At 41.6% G+C, this 15,695-nt stretch overlaps 1 protein-coding gene across 6 annotated transcripts in view; it reads right to left on the reverse strand.

The window, feature by feature from the left end:
• Window positions 1-15,695, reverse strand: part of FYN (FYN proto-oncogene, Src family tyrosine kinase) — a 322,979-nt gene that overhangs the window by 133,304 nt on the left and 173,980 nt on the right. For 5 of the 6 annotated variants that reach the window (XM_073627103.1, XM_073627098.1, XM_073627100.1 and 2 more), the window contains one exon: window positions 9,822-9,888. The exons of the other annotated variant lie outside the window; for it this stretch is intronic. The gene's annotated coding sequence lies outside the window, so the exon portion shown is untranslated. The remainder of the gene's footprint in view (window positions 1-9,821; window positions 9,889-15,695) is intronic. 6 annotated transcript variants of the gene reach the window in all.

Raw genomic sequence — 15,695 nt, forward strand, 5'->3', positions numbered from 1 at the left:
GTGTGAAGTGGTGAAGGTTTCTGTGAAAGAAGTGAAGGCTTTCGTTAAAGAAGAGTACCCTCATTACACAGTTCAGCACCTGCATGGCAGCATTCCTAGAGTGATTGAAGCTAAAGACAAAGAGTGGTCCTACTGCTTATTAGGTTTTTGACAGAAGTATACATTGATATATATGAATTCTACCTAGAAAACAGGTTCTACAGCATACATGTACACTCCTGCATGCATGCACTCACACGTGCACACAAATCTACAGGAACACATGGGCACTGTAATTGTGTTACTAACAGTAATATTCAAAGTAAAGTGGCAGTAACAATTTCAGGGTTACCAAATAAACATTCTAAGGAGGAAAATGGAAAGTGCTGCAAGCCCTTTCAAGATGGAAACTGCCCTCTCAATACAAGATGGAAACTGATTTTGTCAGCTCTTTTTGTAAGGTGCAAATTGACATCCTCATCCCTGAAGCAAGTACGCAGTCAATAAAAATAGTCTACACACCCCTGTTAAAATGTCAGGTTTCTGTGATGTAAAAAAAGAGACAAAGATAAATCATTTCAGAACTTTTTCCACCTTTAATGTGACCTATAAGCTAGCTGTACAACTCAGTTGAACAACAAACTAAAATCTTTTAGGTGGAGGGAAGTAAAAATAAAAAACTAAAATAATATGGTTGCATAATTGTGCTCACCCTTAATAGAATACTTTGTTGAAGCACCTTTTGATTTTATTACAGCACTCAGTCTTTTTGGGCATAAGTCTAATAGCATGGCACATCTTGGCTTGACAATATTTGCCCACTCTTCTTTGCAAAAACACTCCAAATCTGTCAGATTGCGAGGGAATCTCTTGTGCACAGCCCTCTTCAGATCACCCCACAGATTTTCAATCAGATTCAGGTCTGGGCTCTGGGTGGGCCATTCCAAAACTTCAATCATTCCTTTGTTGATTTGGATGTATGATTTGGGTCGTTGTCATGCTGAAAGCTATAGGTCCTTTTCATGTTCAGCTTTCTAGCGGAAGCCTGAAGGTTTTGTGCCCATATTGACTGGTATTTGGAACTGTTCATAATTCCCTCTACCTTGACCAAGGCCCCTGTTCCAGCTGAAGAAAAACAGCCCCAAAGCATGATGCTGCCACCACCATGCTTCACTGTGGGTATGGTGTTCTTTTGTCGATGTGATGTGTTGTTTTTGCGCCAAACATATATTTTGGAATTACGGCCAAAAAGTTCATCCTTGGTTTCATCAGACCATAACACATTTTCCCACATGCTTTTGGGAGACTTCAGATGTGTTTTTGCAAAATTTTGCTGGGCTTGGATGTTTTCTTCAGAGGAAAATGCTTCCGTCTTGCCACTCTACCGCATAGCCCAGGCATATGAAGAATATGGGAGATTGTTGTCACATGTACCACACAGCCAGTACTTGCCAGATATTCCTGCAACTCCTTTAATGTTGCTGTAGGCCTCTTGGTAGCCTCCCTGACCAGTTTTCTTTTCTTATCTTTTCATCAATTTTGGAGGGATGTCCAGTTCTTGGTAATGTCACTGTTGTGCCATATTTTCTCCACTTGATGATGACAGTCTTCATTGTGTTCCATGGTATATTTAATGCCTTAGAAATTCTTTTGTACCCTTCTCTGTACTGATACCTTTTAATAATGAGATCCCTCTGATGTTTTCTGCGGACCAGCGCTTTTGCTGTAGGCTGCGACTAAGAAAATGTCAGGAAAGACCTACTAGAACAGCAGAACTATATTTGGGGTTGATCAAAGACACTTTAAATTATGGCAGGCGTGTACTGACTCCTATTTAACATGCGTTTGAATATGATTGCTTAATTCTGAACACAGCTACATCCGCAGTTATAAGAGGGTGTGCACACTTATGCAACCACATTATTTTAGCTTTTTTATTGTTAGCCCCCCCCCCCCCCCAAAAGATTTCAGTTTGTTTTTCAATTGAGTGGTACAGTTTATAGGTCACATTAACGGTGGAAAAAGTTCTGAAATCATTTATCTTTGTCTCATTTTTTTACATCGCAGAAACCTGACATTTTAACAGGGGTGTGTAGACTTTATATCCACTGTAAGTGACACACTTGGCAGTTAAACCAACAGATGAAGATAATGTTTCATGTACTTGCAACAAAAGTTGGTAATGGTATCTTCTTTTTCTATTGTAACAGATTCCTCAATAGTAAAGCACAGAAAGCAGGTGCTAGTAACCAGAGAAGTTTGTTACTGTCTCTGTAACAGAGCACTCTGGGCTTTCCGTGGCCCTTGATGACATACTGGGGTTTAAAGAGGGCATACATACACCTAGAGATGCCTGTATTTACAGTAAATGTCAGTGTGCTTTAAATCCTACTTTGTCCTAAAAATGTCTTCCTCTACCCTTTCAGTCAAGGAACATACAGGGAGAGGCTGACATAAAATGCTCTTATTTTTACCTTACTATTGAAGAGTGAAGAGAAAAACAAAACAAAAAAAAGAATAAATGTAGCACTGGTAGATTTATGATCTACCATCTGATAGGTAAATTTAGTGAATTGCTCGTTATAGAAGTTAGATTTGCCTCAGATCCAGCTCGGCTGACGTCGCGTGTGGTTCCACATTGTGCCGGTGGGTGTCGTTGTCACCATCGGCGGGTGTTGGAAAAGCAACGTGTTAAAGCAGATGAGTGCTCCTCTGTCCCGGAGACAACTCGGTGGAGGTGGTCCTCCGTGTTGCATTCTGGGAGAGGGTATTTATGGGACAGACGCCATGTTTAGGGGTTCGTTTTCAGCCACCTGCTGGCCCTCCTGGCCGACAGGTATGTGTTAGAGTACCACCTCGTGGTCCTCCGTTCCGGAGGCCCGCGTCGCTGCGGCGCGTGGGTGGGCCCAGAAGCCTGTCTGGGGCCTACCACAGCAGCCGAGGAATGGTCCTGAGCTGTCTATCCAGAGTGAAGAAGCTGGACAACCGAGAAGATCCCAGGGGAGGACCCGTCATGGAAGGATCATGCAGAGTGCTGGTCTGGAGAGCGGCCTGGTGACTCGGTTGGAGGACGTATCCTGAAGTAGTCTTATTGCATGGTACTGCAAGGTTGGCTTAGAGGTTCAAGTACTGTGTCTGACATTCATCACGAACCAATACATCCTGTGGCAGAGGACTGTACGGGTTTATTTCAAGCAAGTCTGTGGCAGAGACTTTTGTTCGTGCTACGTACTGGCTGCTAGGCAAGTGAGAGAGGCCTATCCAGGCGAGCAAAGATCGTGTCCCACAAAAGGGGATTGCATTCAATTACAGTATTCAACTTTAAAGGATGTTCTAAAGAAACCTAAAGAAAGGTATTTGAGCTTCCCTGCAGTTTCCTCCTGCCTCTTTCCTGCTACTTCCTTTGTTACTTGGTTCAGTAAAGCATTGAAAACGTACTCAAGTGTTGGTGCTTATATCATCCAGAGGTAAACTCAACGGAACCCTAGACCTGGTGCCGGTGAAACAGAGGTATCGAGAGTGAAGGTAACAGCCCGCCTTTTACCAGCAGCTCCACCAAGAGTTAGGGCTACATAAAGCTTTCTAACCACACTCATTCGAATCAAATTGCCACAGACCACTCCCAGCAATAAAGGGTCTAGCTACATTAAAGAGTAATTACTACAAAATAAGATTTCAGAAAAGGGCTCTATGCCTATCCCTCTCTCTCCGACAAAGAATTCCCACACTACACTGCTCCAGTCTGGCAAGTGTTTTCATCGAAATGGAGCCAGGCACCTCTCTCTGCTGTAGTGCACCTGTGGCCTACTCTGGCCTACAGAAATTAAAGGAGAAGCACAGCCAAAGCTCGTTTGGCTGTACTTCTGTGGATCACAGGAATGCAGTTTGTTCTGCACGCCTGTGGCCCATTTTCAGCAGACAGTGGGCTAAAGCCCGCTGTCGACTGACGTCACAGAGCCGGTCCAGGCTCGTGAAAGATTGCAACCATTTAGTCGGGATCCGCCCACATGCCTGGACCAGCACCAGGCTCAGCCTCTCAGTAAGCCGCTGAGAGCCTGAGCCGGCTGCTCCCAACCCCCTCCACAGCCCAGTGCTCAAGTGAGGATGGGGGACAGAGCAGAGAGCTAGTAACTGACAGTCACCAACTCTCTGCTCAAGGAGCTGTGAAAACCAAGCGATTGGCAGTGTTTGATTGCTCAGTTCTCAGTCTTAGAACTGGTGGGGGACAGGTGCTGCATCCACCGAGGTAAGTATGATTTTGAAAAATAAATGATTCCCATACTTCTTCTTTAAAAGAAGGTGTGTCTCCCTATACAAACAGGCAGATAGACATTCCTTTACTGTCATTTTCATAGGCCTAGAAGCCTCAGTGCTTAAAGTGTTACTAAACCCAGCAATATAAAAACAATTCATCTGCCCCCCACCCGCAATCTGACCAGCGCTGATTGGCGTTGTGCCAATGACATGCTCAGTTCACAAATATAAAAAAACTTACAAATCGTGTGTGTGAAACAGGAAATGTTCTCTCCAGCATAAAAGACATAACTGAGCATGTGCAGGTTGGCTACCCTGCCTGTGTGTTAGCTGGCCTTCCCCAGATAGACAGTGCAGGAGGGAAGGATATATGTATACAGGATAAAACAGCCTTTTTACACAATACAGAGGATTAACCCCTAACGTTCCACAGTGAGTATAACAAGCATGCTATTCTGCATATACAGACAGATTTTATTGTTGTGGGTTTAGTAATACTTTAAAGTGGTTGTAAAAGCAGAATGTTTTTGGTCCCAATACATTCTATGCATTAATATAAAAAAAAACTTGTGTGCAGCAGCCCCCCTCAGCCCTCCCTAATACTTACTAGGGGTGCACCGAATAGAAATTTAGGTGCCGAAACCGAAACTGCAGGATGCATTTTGCCAAAAACCGAAACTGAAAATGACAGTTATTTAAAAATATGTATATTTTTATATATATAATTGTATTATATTCAACTTTTTAATTAATATCATCATTTTAAATTAATATGAATCTCTTGTTGGCCATTATTGGCACCTTTAGTGCAAGAAATGTCAAGAAAAATGCAGTCTGCAGTCTCTAACCATCTCTTGTATCATGTCCACAGTCTCTAACCAGCTCTTGTATCATGTCCTCAGTCTATAACCATCTCTTGTATCATGTCCTCAGTCGCTAAACATCTCTTGTATCAAGTCTTCAGTCTCTAACCATCTCTTGTATCATGTCCTTAATCTCTTACTTAAACCTAAACACACTGCAAATAGTATTAGCAAAATTTCCATTCAGTGCACCTCTAGCAGACATGATAAAGGAGATCAATGCAGCCTCCCAGTGTCCATCAAATGCAGCCTCACCAGTGCCTGTCAGATGCAGCCTACAAGTCAGCTGCAGCCTTGCCAGTGCCTGTCAGATGCAGCCTTGCCAGTGCCTGTCAGATGCAGCCTGCCTGTCCATGTCAGATGCAGCATGCCAGTGCGTGTTAGATGCAGCCTCCCAGTGCCTGTTAGATGCGGAGCTGGATTTGAATTTCCCGGCCACAGTAACAATGTCCCGCTTCCTGTGATCATGTCACACTGATTCAATGTCCCGCCATTGAATCAGTGTGCCGTCTATCACAGGAGGCGGGACATTATTACTGCTGCTGCCCGGACAATTCAGCTCTGTGACACATGGAGATCGCCACTCTGTGTGAGGAGGAGGGAGTAGAGAAGGAGGACTGGGGCGCGCCAGGATGGCACCCCGCAATGGGCAGCACCTGGGGTGGTCCCCGCCCCCTTTTCGGCACTCCATTATCTGCATTTTTTTCTTGTGGCCGATGCCTAAAAACACAGTTTTTGTCCGATAATTTTCGGCAGGCAAAATTTCGGTGTACCACTAATACTTACCTGAGCCTCATCTTCATCCAGCAATGTTGCACGAGAGACTTGACTGTCTGGGACTCTTCCTCCTCATTGGCTGAGACAGCAGCGAAGCGCCATTGGCTCCCACAGCAGCTAATCAAAGTCAGCGAGCCAATGAGGAGAGAGAGGGGGCGGGGCTGGGCCATGTCTCTATGTCTGGATGGACACAGCTGCTTGCTGTGGGGGCACTCAACAGGAGGGAGGGGCCAGGAGCGCCGGCGAGGGACCCGAGAAGAAAAGGATCTGGGTTGCTCTGTGCAAAACCACTGCACAGAGCAGGTAAGGATAACATGTTTGTTTTAACAAAAAAATAAAAAAAGACTTTAGTATCACTTTAAATTAATATTAACAACACATACCACTCAACTTTCTGAGATGAGAAAAGAAACAATTTTTAGTATGCACGCAAAAGGCACACCCATGCCACACTCCTAGTTACATGAAACCCAAAAAAATGAATGCGAAGAAAACAAATGTTTAAATCCACAACTGCATTTTTACACCATTGCTTTTCTTTATACTGGATATTTAAATAAATAAAATGCAAACATTTAAACTTTGTTGAAATACTTTTTTTGCTTAATATAACCCTTAAGGTAGTTAAATAGTAAATATTTACAGAGGTAAATACATCGGACCAAAAGAAGGGACAAGGGAAGGGAAGAAAGATGAACAGACACATTTGGATCTAAAAGGGGGACACTCCTTCCAAATAATACAGTTGGGAGCCTTGATCAAGTTTCAGAATGGCAGTATTTTCAAAATGTGAAGATCGAGAACAAGGAGACATGACCTCAAACTTCCAGGAGGAAAGTTTAAAATTAACCTTAGAAATTATTATTTTACCAAATAGTTGGTGCTTGGAACAGACTTGCAACAGAGGGTCAGTCAATGGTAAGTGGATTCAAACATGATTGGGATAAACATAAATCCGTACATAGACAAAAAAAGGCAAAAGAAATAAATAAAATAATTAAGGATAAGTTTACCTTTATCAAAAAAATAATAAATGCATATTTGCATGTAAAAAAATATGCATGTAATGTTTTGGTTTTTTTTTTGTTAGGGACCTGTAAAGCAATGCATCCACGATCAGCAGGTCATGGGTATAATGCTACTATCCTGCAAACTGTCTGTGGAGCTGTCTGCCCGTACCTCCGATACAGGTAGGTATTTACATTCTGACAGGAAGTTCACTGAACTACCTAGAGTGATCAACAGCGCCCTGGTAGTTCATTGAGAACTACAAGCCGACAGCCTCAAAGGCTGTTGGGACTTATAGTTTTCCTATTTATAGAACACTGTAAATGAATGACCCAGTCGGGTAGGTGCAGCGTTTATTTTAGACTACAACAGCGAACGGGGGAGGTGATCCTCTGCTCGCTGTCAAAATGGGGGATGGGGGGGGGGGTTGCAGCGTCCAGTGCAATTGTAACATGTTACATGTTACACCCTGAATATGGGTGTAACATGTAACATGCTGCAAAAAATGAACTTATCCTTTAAAATTAAAAATGGGACTAACTCGATGAAACACTTGGTCTTTTTTTTCTAACATCACTCACACTCTTAACAAGTATTTACAAATACGATTACCTAATTGTAAAATTTCACATCGCAATAGTCTGTTTATCTATCTATCGACTCTCTCTGTACTGACAATGACTATCACACATAATAAGACTACAACTGACGAAAACTTCATTACATCATGAATAGCTTGTAAGTCAAAAATGGCTCATCATAAAATGCAAAAACATTTTGTTAGGATAACATACATTTATATAATGACTAAAAAATGTTCTGCCAAAACCATGAAGAACATGGTGGAAAATATATTACTATGAGAATTGTGTGTGGGTGCTAGCAGTGGGCTTTTGCCGCATGACTTCAACTGTGTATGTGGGTTTTTAGTGTAAAAGTAATTGGGTTGCATATATCTAAAAAAAAATGGTTTATTATAAATAAATAACATGTTATATTGCCAAGTTTGGATGCTGTAGTTGTGTCTGATGGCATTATAAATAGAATAGAATTGTATTTATTTATTTATTTATTTATTGAGAGTGCCATCTGCACAGACAAGGTAAATCCTCTAAGAACTGTACTCAAAATGCTTATCAGAGTAAAGTTTTCTGGAGTTTTCATGCCCAACTCTCTCATGAAGATCTGATTCAAGGCAGAGGGTCATTGACATCATTCAAGAATCCAAAGCATGGCTGATTAGATTTTTTCATGAAGATCTAGCATAGAGAACTACTGATACTACTCAACTATCCAAAATATGACCAACAAGGTTCTGCCGTGAAGATCTGATTCATGGCAGAGACTACTGACACTACTCAACTATCCAAACATTACCAATAAGATTCTTCTGGGAAGATTTGGTTAATGGCAGAGTGCCACTGACAGGTTCCTGCCTAATCTGACCACCAACTTTGGACAGTTTTAGAATTGAAATACAACATAGGAACCATATATATGTAAGCTGAACCATTGGGGTTGGTTTGCTACAGCTCTGGGCCAAATCCCCTTGCAAAGTACAACTTCCCTTCTCAAAGTTAATAGCCTATTTGCCTTTAGTACATCAACTCCATTAAGTCAATGGTCTAAAACTCAAAAAGAGCATGGATACATATTTCACTACATGTCCTGTTATCACAACACAGGTCAGACCAGCAGCAAGTCTTGTGTGCTTCTCCTTTTGGGTGAAGTTCCACTTATACTGCAATGGGCCTAGACACACCCAGAACAGAGATAACTGACAGGTTTTCCAGTTGGTTAACATTAATTCCTGTTTGCAGTATTTAAAAAGTCCCTAATGGTTTGTCATATGCTACATACTTAGCTTTAGCATCCATGAAATTATCAAAAGAACAACATTCTTGACATAATTCTCCTCCCTCTATTAAAAAGTGAAGCACACTTTGTGGCAGATAGCATGTATATGTATAAGGATTTGCTCATTAGCATTATAAGTGTAAACAGTATGAATGCAATTTTTGGCACTACAAATGTATTTAATAAGTAAATGATATGTGTATCTTTGTATTTTGAAGGGTGATATAGAAATAAGATATATAGATAAAAGATCAACAGGCAACTTTTTGTTTTCTTTTGGCTGTTGTGTCCCTATTGCATCAGTATTTTTCTCCCTGTAATGTATTTTTTTACTATAGCGAGTTGTATTAAAGAGATTAATAGCTAAAATTTGCTATATGCAATGGGTTCATGTCTATGGGCATCTTAAGAGCCAAGGTGATTTTTCCAAACTCTTTAATGCATGAACAGTAAACATCTCATCCTCCTATCTGGAAAGTGGAACAATCCTTAAGTTTAAATAAAACTTAAAAAAAAAAAAATAATCAGCACAAGGGACAGTATTTTAATGTAATCCAAAGTGCCCCCTGTACTGGTGCAAACTGTCATAGTTTAAATCCTTTGTCCTCTGTCTCCCTTTTATACCCCCCAGCCATAATCTTCTGTGAGGGATAAGAGAGATAAGGGCACTTATCAACATTAGACTATACCCACCCTTCCCGCCCCCATCCTCCATGCATAGAAGCTGTACAATAGCTTATATGAATAAAAAGCTACCTATGAATGGATGACGGGTGGATAAATTAAAGATGTGCCCCCATTCATGGGGTATGGGCGTGTTGGGAGCAAAAGACAGAGGATTTTACCTATGACAGTCGGCACAAGCACAAGGGACACTTTTAGCCAAACGTATGCATTAATGAGATGTACACATTTTTCAGCAAACTACAGGATTACATTGTATACAAGCAGTAATGATGTGTTTTTAAACGCCTACTCTTACTTCAAGTGTTGATCGGGTCAGTTGTACTGTCAAAGAAATTCAGACCATCATAAAAAAAGATCAACATATCAAATCATCAGTGAAATATTAGTGTCACTTACCAATATTTCCTAAACTATGGTAACTTGACTTTACCACATTTCTTCAATTGCCACAGCAGCAAAGACCCTGAAAAATTAATGATTTGGTTTACTGAATGGATGGTTTAAACATTGACAATGATCATAATAATAATAAAGATTTAACAAATATACACTAAGGTTTTTCATTACATTTTTTCTTGACTAGCAAGAGAAACTAATTTTCCTACTGCAGATTAACGGCAAACGAAGCAGCTTGAGTCATAATTTAGTATAAAGTATTTAATTAATTATTCAATCAATGAATTGATTAATATTGTCGAAACTTCACTAGGGAGAAGAATGAGGTGAATGTTCACATTTTATGCACTGCACTGGAAAAGATCGCTGATTTAAGAACAATAGCAGGAGCCATTGGTACAAAATCAAAGAATACAATCAGAGTCCAATTATCCTAAAGTTTTAACACTCAGGTTCTTTTTATTAATCACGGTGCATTTGTACCTTTGATTAGAAGTATAGGCAAAACATTTTTTCATTTTGGATAGAATAAAGGAGGTGATACCCAAAAACTAAAAAACAATTTTGCCTTCAGCTGTACTTTAACCCCAGTCACCCACCCAGTGTTGGTGTCCCTTTATTTGGGCTCCTACTCTCCGAGGTCAGCAAGGTCGGACTCATCAGCTCCTGATCATTACTAGAGACCAGGCACTGTCTTTGATAGCTCAGTCACTGTGCTGGGAATGCTCAGTGAGTGTGCTCTTGGCACAGAAACCTCTGTTGCCCATGGAGGCATATGTGCAGCAAGTGGCCATTAAAGCTCACTCGCTATCATGGGCGTCTGCAGGTAGGGGCAAGTGGATCAGAGATTGGCAAGGTGTTCGCCATAGGCGTGCGCACAGGTTGTGCCCAGGCAAGGCACGCGTTTTTCACCCGAGCGCAGCGCGCAGACTGTCAGCTGGTGCCAGCCACTAGAACGCTCTCCATGTACCAGCACCCGGCACAGGAAGGAAAATTGCACTGTGGGCGGCAGCCAGCAGGCCTTTCATCATCCAGAGCTTTTGCCGTCTCCAGCACTGGCCTCTAGCATCGGGAGTCAGCACACACAAAACCCTTCCTGCTCTCCCAGCTCTGGAGATACAACAGAGAAGGGGGTGGAGCGAGTTATCCACACAGCCTCTCAAGCCTGCAGCATGTATCAACAGAAGCCCATGCCAGGAGACCTGCCACTGTGAGTTATAGACGATTCTCTTCTGTGGGGGGGGGGGGCTCTGGTGGAGGATTGGGTATGCGTACTGGCACAGCACACGTCTGGATTCTGCACCCTGTACATAGCACATGCCTGTAATCTGCACCCTGTACATAGCACATGCCTGGAATCTGCACCCTGTATATAGCACATGCCTGGAATCTCCATCCTGTACATAGCACATGCCTGGAATCTCCACCCTGTACATAGCACATGCCTGGAATCTGCACCCTGTACATAGCACATTCCTGGATTGAAGTCTGCCGTTTCCCCTTTAAAAATAAATACTTGCGAGTTGTGGCTAAGCCCGTCCCCTTCATGACACTGTTGAAAGGGGGCGGAGCATGGGTGACCTTAAAATGATGCCCCCCCTGAGAAAAGTTCTGTGGACGCCCATGCCTGCTATGTGAGCGGCCACAGGTTAAAATGAATCATAACCACAACAAGTATAGGATCAAATATGTGAAATTGTAGGTATTGTTTATACAGAAAAAGGGACATTTGTGTAACCACTATGCCTAAAACATATAAAAAGATTCAACTGTGTTCCTGTCCTGTTTTTCTTTAAATTGCGTTTTGAATCTCTGTCCTCATTGAAGGCCAATGCCTTTTAAGAGTTTTGTGCTGTTGCTAGGAAGTTTGATCACATACAGTACTAAGAATGCTAGTAAAATATCCTCACCAGAATTCCCCCTTTTATAGGCAAAGAGAAACTGATGTTGATGAATGTTCTGACTCATGTGCAAACCCTGAGCTATGGTGGCACCAGAAATGGCAACATTTGCCGTGTTATAGGAGTAACACAATTACAGTAACTAGAGACTGTTACTTATATGCATACTTATTTTCTTATATAGAACCTGATGAGCCAAGGATATCAACCGCAATGCAATATTTAGAAGGTATGCCAATAGGGCTAAGAACTGTTACAGTTAAAAAATGATTAGCTTTCACTTCCACTTAAAAAACAATATCAGAAGTATTCAAACCAGTAGGTGCACCAGAATATTAGGACAGGGGCCAATTATACCAATTATGTATGATGTAGCTCAAACTACACCTGGCATTAACATATATACAGTAATACCTTGGATTGCGAGCATAATTCGTTCCGGAAACATGCTTGTAATCCTAAGCAGGTATGAAGCAGTAAGCAGTTTTACATTTTCTAACCCTCCAACCCTTCCTAAGTCCCCCATCTTTAGTACACAGTGCTTATACAATTATTATAGAAGCTTACATTAAACAAAACTGATTTAATTTCTGAGGCCTCCCTACAAATGTGGGAACAAATCTGGTAATGAAGAGAAGACCAGCAGTATAATTAGACCTGCAGACCCATCCAGTATAATTCCCATTGTGTCAGGCTTAAGTGGGCTACAAATTATTTTTGATTGATGCTAGATGCATTGTTTGTCATATCTCCAAACTGTCAGTTGCTTCTTTTTGGGCTGTGGATCCTGACTGAACAGCTGTGTAGTTCAGTCTAGGTTGGACTAGCCTCCTAGCTTTGCCGACTAAACGTTTCCCAGGGGGGAATTTCATTGAATTGATTACCCCTTTACTAAGACAAGGCATGCAAACCACTGGAAATTTTGTTTTACTAAAATGCATTCGTAAAGAGACATGAATACCTCTGGGAAATGCAAGCTGTCTGTTCTGATTGCAAACAAAGAAGCAGCAACAATATAATTAAATTCAAAATGAATTTTGAATAAGTAGACAGTAGCAGCTATACCATGGGTCACAATAAATTCTTGCACCAGCCTTAGTCTCCTTCAATGAATTATAGTCAATCTCACATTGTAGAACAGAAATAATAGAAAACCGAATCATACCTATGTGCCATATAGCTAAAAATTAATCATTTGTAAAAAGCAAAAAAAAAAAAAACAATATGCCTATACAAGGAAAAATATCAGGCCAAAGATATTTGGCCTGATATTTTTACAGTTTACTCCCTCCTACTTCATGTCTGTTTAGTGTTGGTTTGTATCGTGTACACATGCCTTGTAATGATAAATGCAGAATAGAAATATATTATACATACAGGGCTTATATTTTAATATACAGCTACAGATATCATTTGTGGGTAGTGACTGCATGACTTTTGCATTGGCTGAACAAATTGTGTAAACAGGGTATGACCTAAGGTGCAGCTGCCCTTATCCTTATTTACAGTCTTAAAGCTGAACTCCAGGATATTTGTGAAAAAAAAAAAAAAATACCCTTGCAGCGCCCTCAAAGCCCTGCAAGGGTTAAATGCTACAAAGCCTAACTCTGTGAGTTAGACGAAATCCAATGCCTTCCCCCATTTTCTGCAAGGGTTAAATGCTACAAAGCCTAACTCTGTGAGTTAGACGAAATCCAATGCCTTCCCCCATTTTCTGCAAGGGTTAAATGCGCATTAAAGCGGACCACCACCCAAAAGGGTAAGTTCCACTTTAAGTCCTCCATACCACATACCATTTTGGAGGGAAGCAGGTACCTAGTTTTGACAAGTACCCGCTCCCACTTCTGCTCAGATCGCCTAGGCAATCCGAGCCGAAGTTATCCCCCTCCCCTTCCTCCCCTCCCTCTCCGCAGTCCTCTGGGACATGTCACAGGACCCAGAAGACTGTGGGACCATTCACAAAGTGAAGCCAAAAGTAGCATATCCGGATGCCCACAGTTAGGATGCTGGAGCTTGAACCTGAAGCCAATTGAAGAATCAACTCGGGTAAGGGCAGCGCTGGATCCCTGGACTGGTAAGTGTCCTTTTATTAAAAGTCAGCAGCTACAGCATTTGTTTTTATCAAGAGTGGACAACCGCTTTTAGTCAAGGTTAGTGAATTGAAGAAGCTGCATTACCCTATGCCCTGTTTTGGCAGGCTCGCTCTGGCACACTCTCCATATTCTCTCTCTTGCGCTCCTGGCTTTGGGTAGTCCTCCGGTGTCATCACGTACAATGCAGGACGATTAACTTTGCATTGTACATGGAGGAGGCAGCCGTGTGAATGTGGCCAAGAGTGCCTTTCAGAGGAGGCTTTGTGGGAGTGGTTGCACAGATAGAGGGCGACTACAGGAGCAAAGAGTAAAGTAAAAATGATATCTTATTCCTGCACCCTAAGGACAGCCATAGAAAGTTCGAACCTCAGCCAATTTGGCAGGAACTGGCCGAGATTCAATCCATGTGTGGTCAGTCTGAATGAACCAAGTTGATCGGTCAATCACCTTGGGTACAACCAGCCTCCTGGACTTGCATATCTGCTATAGCCACTAACAATATTCACTGTCTTCTCCTGTCAGGGACGGCTTTCCCCTCCCAGACAATTGCTCGACAGGAGGAATTCCCCTGTCAGCACTATCTGTGTTGATGGAGGAATCTTGCAATATTCTTTCCTGCAACTCGTGGTTGCAGGAAAGAAATTCACGTCGTCTATGGCCTGCCAAAAGCTGGGTGCACTCGACTTGTTTTTTTTTTTCCATTCAACCAGTATGCTGAATGAAAAAAAAAAAAAATTCCTGCATTTACACAAGTGATCACAAGCGCTGCGAATACAGGAATCCTCTCTACCGGAACATTATATTCTGACAGTAGGGACTCTCCATTGTCAGAATATACTGATCACCACTGAAACCAATCGGCTTTAAGTTGCTAATCCAAGAAGGTATTCCAGTGGGTCCATCTGACAGAAGCAGATCTAAACATTGGCGATTAGGGAGGGCTAAACACAGATTGAGACTCTGCTGGTCCTTTCTGAACTCGTTGAATTTCGATCTGTGTGTACCCAGCTTTAGACTGAACTAGCAGCTAACCCTTGTAGTGTGGGATGGGCCCTACTGAAATTGTAGGTATTTGTATAATTCCTGGAGTTTTAAATCTAGGGGTAAGGGAAGAAGCTGTAATATCTACCTCATTCCACAACACACATATTCTGGCTGGATTTCTCTGTGCTTTCAGTTACCGTTCAGAAATGAAAGCAATGAGGGACTCCAGCCAGATCTGTGAGTAAAAGCAGCACACCCACACACAGTTGCATATACTTATTAGGCACACAGTTAACCCCTTGATTGCCCTCCTGATCACTTTTGTCATCCACACTGTCACTGTGTACAGTATTATTACTGATCATTGTATTAGTGTCACTAGCGACATCAGTGTCAGTTAGTGTCCATCCCAGCCAGTGTCAGTTAGCGCTAGATTGTCCACCACACTATCACAGTCACACTATAAGTTACTGATCACCACCATTACTAGCATAGTGTCTGTACAGATTAGTATCTTGATTCCGAACAGAACTATAGTAGTGTCCCTAATAGTATAGTGTCCCAAAAAATGCAGCTTGGTTTTTACCAAACACATGTAGCAAACTACATTTTGGCCTTAATTTATGAAGAAATTTTATTTTATTGGATATGTTTTATAACAGAAAGTAGAAAACATTGTATTTTTTTTCAAAATGTTCAGCATTTTTTCATTTATATAATGAAAAAAAAAAAAAAAATGAGCGGTGATCAAATACCATCAAAGTAAAGCTCTATTTGTGTGAAAAAATTATACAAATATAATATGAGTACAGTGTTGCATGACCGCGCAATTGCCAGCTAAAGTAGCACAGTTCTGAATAACAAAAAATGCCCTGGTCATGAAGGGGGTAAAACCC

Source organism: Aquarana catesbeiana, linkage group LG04 (genome assembly GCF_042186555.1).
Source record: "Aquarana catesbeiana isolate 2022-GZ linkage group LG04, ASM4218655v1, whole genome shotgun sequence".
Taxonomy (NCBI): Eukaryota; Metazoa; Chordata; class Amphibia; order Anura; family Ranidae; genus Aquarana; species Aquarana catesbeiana.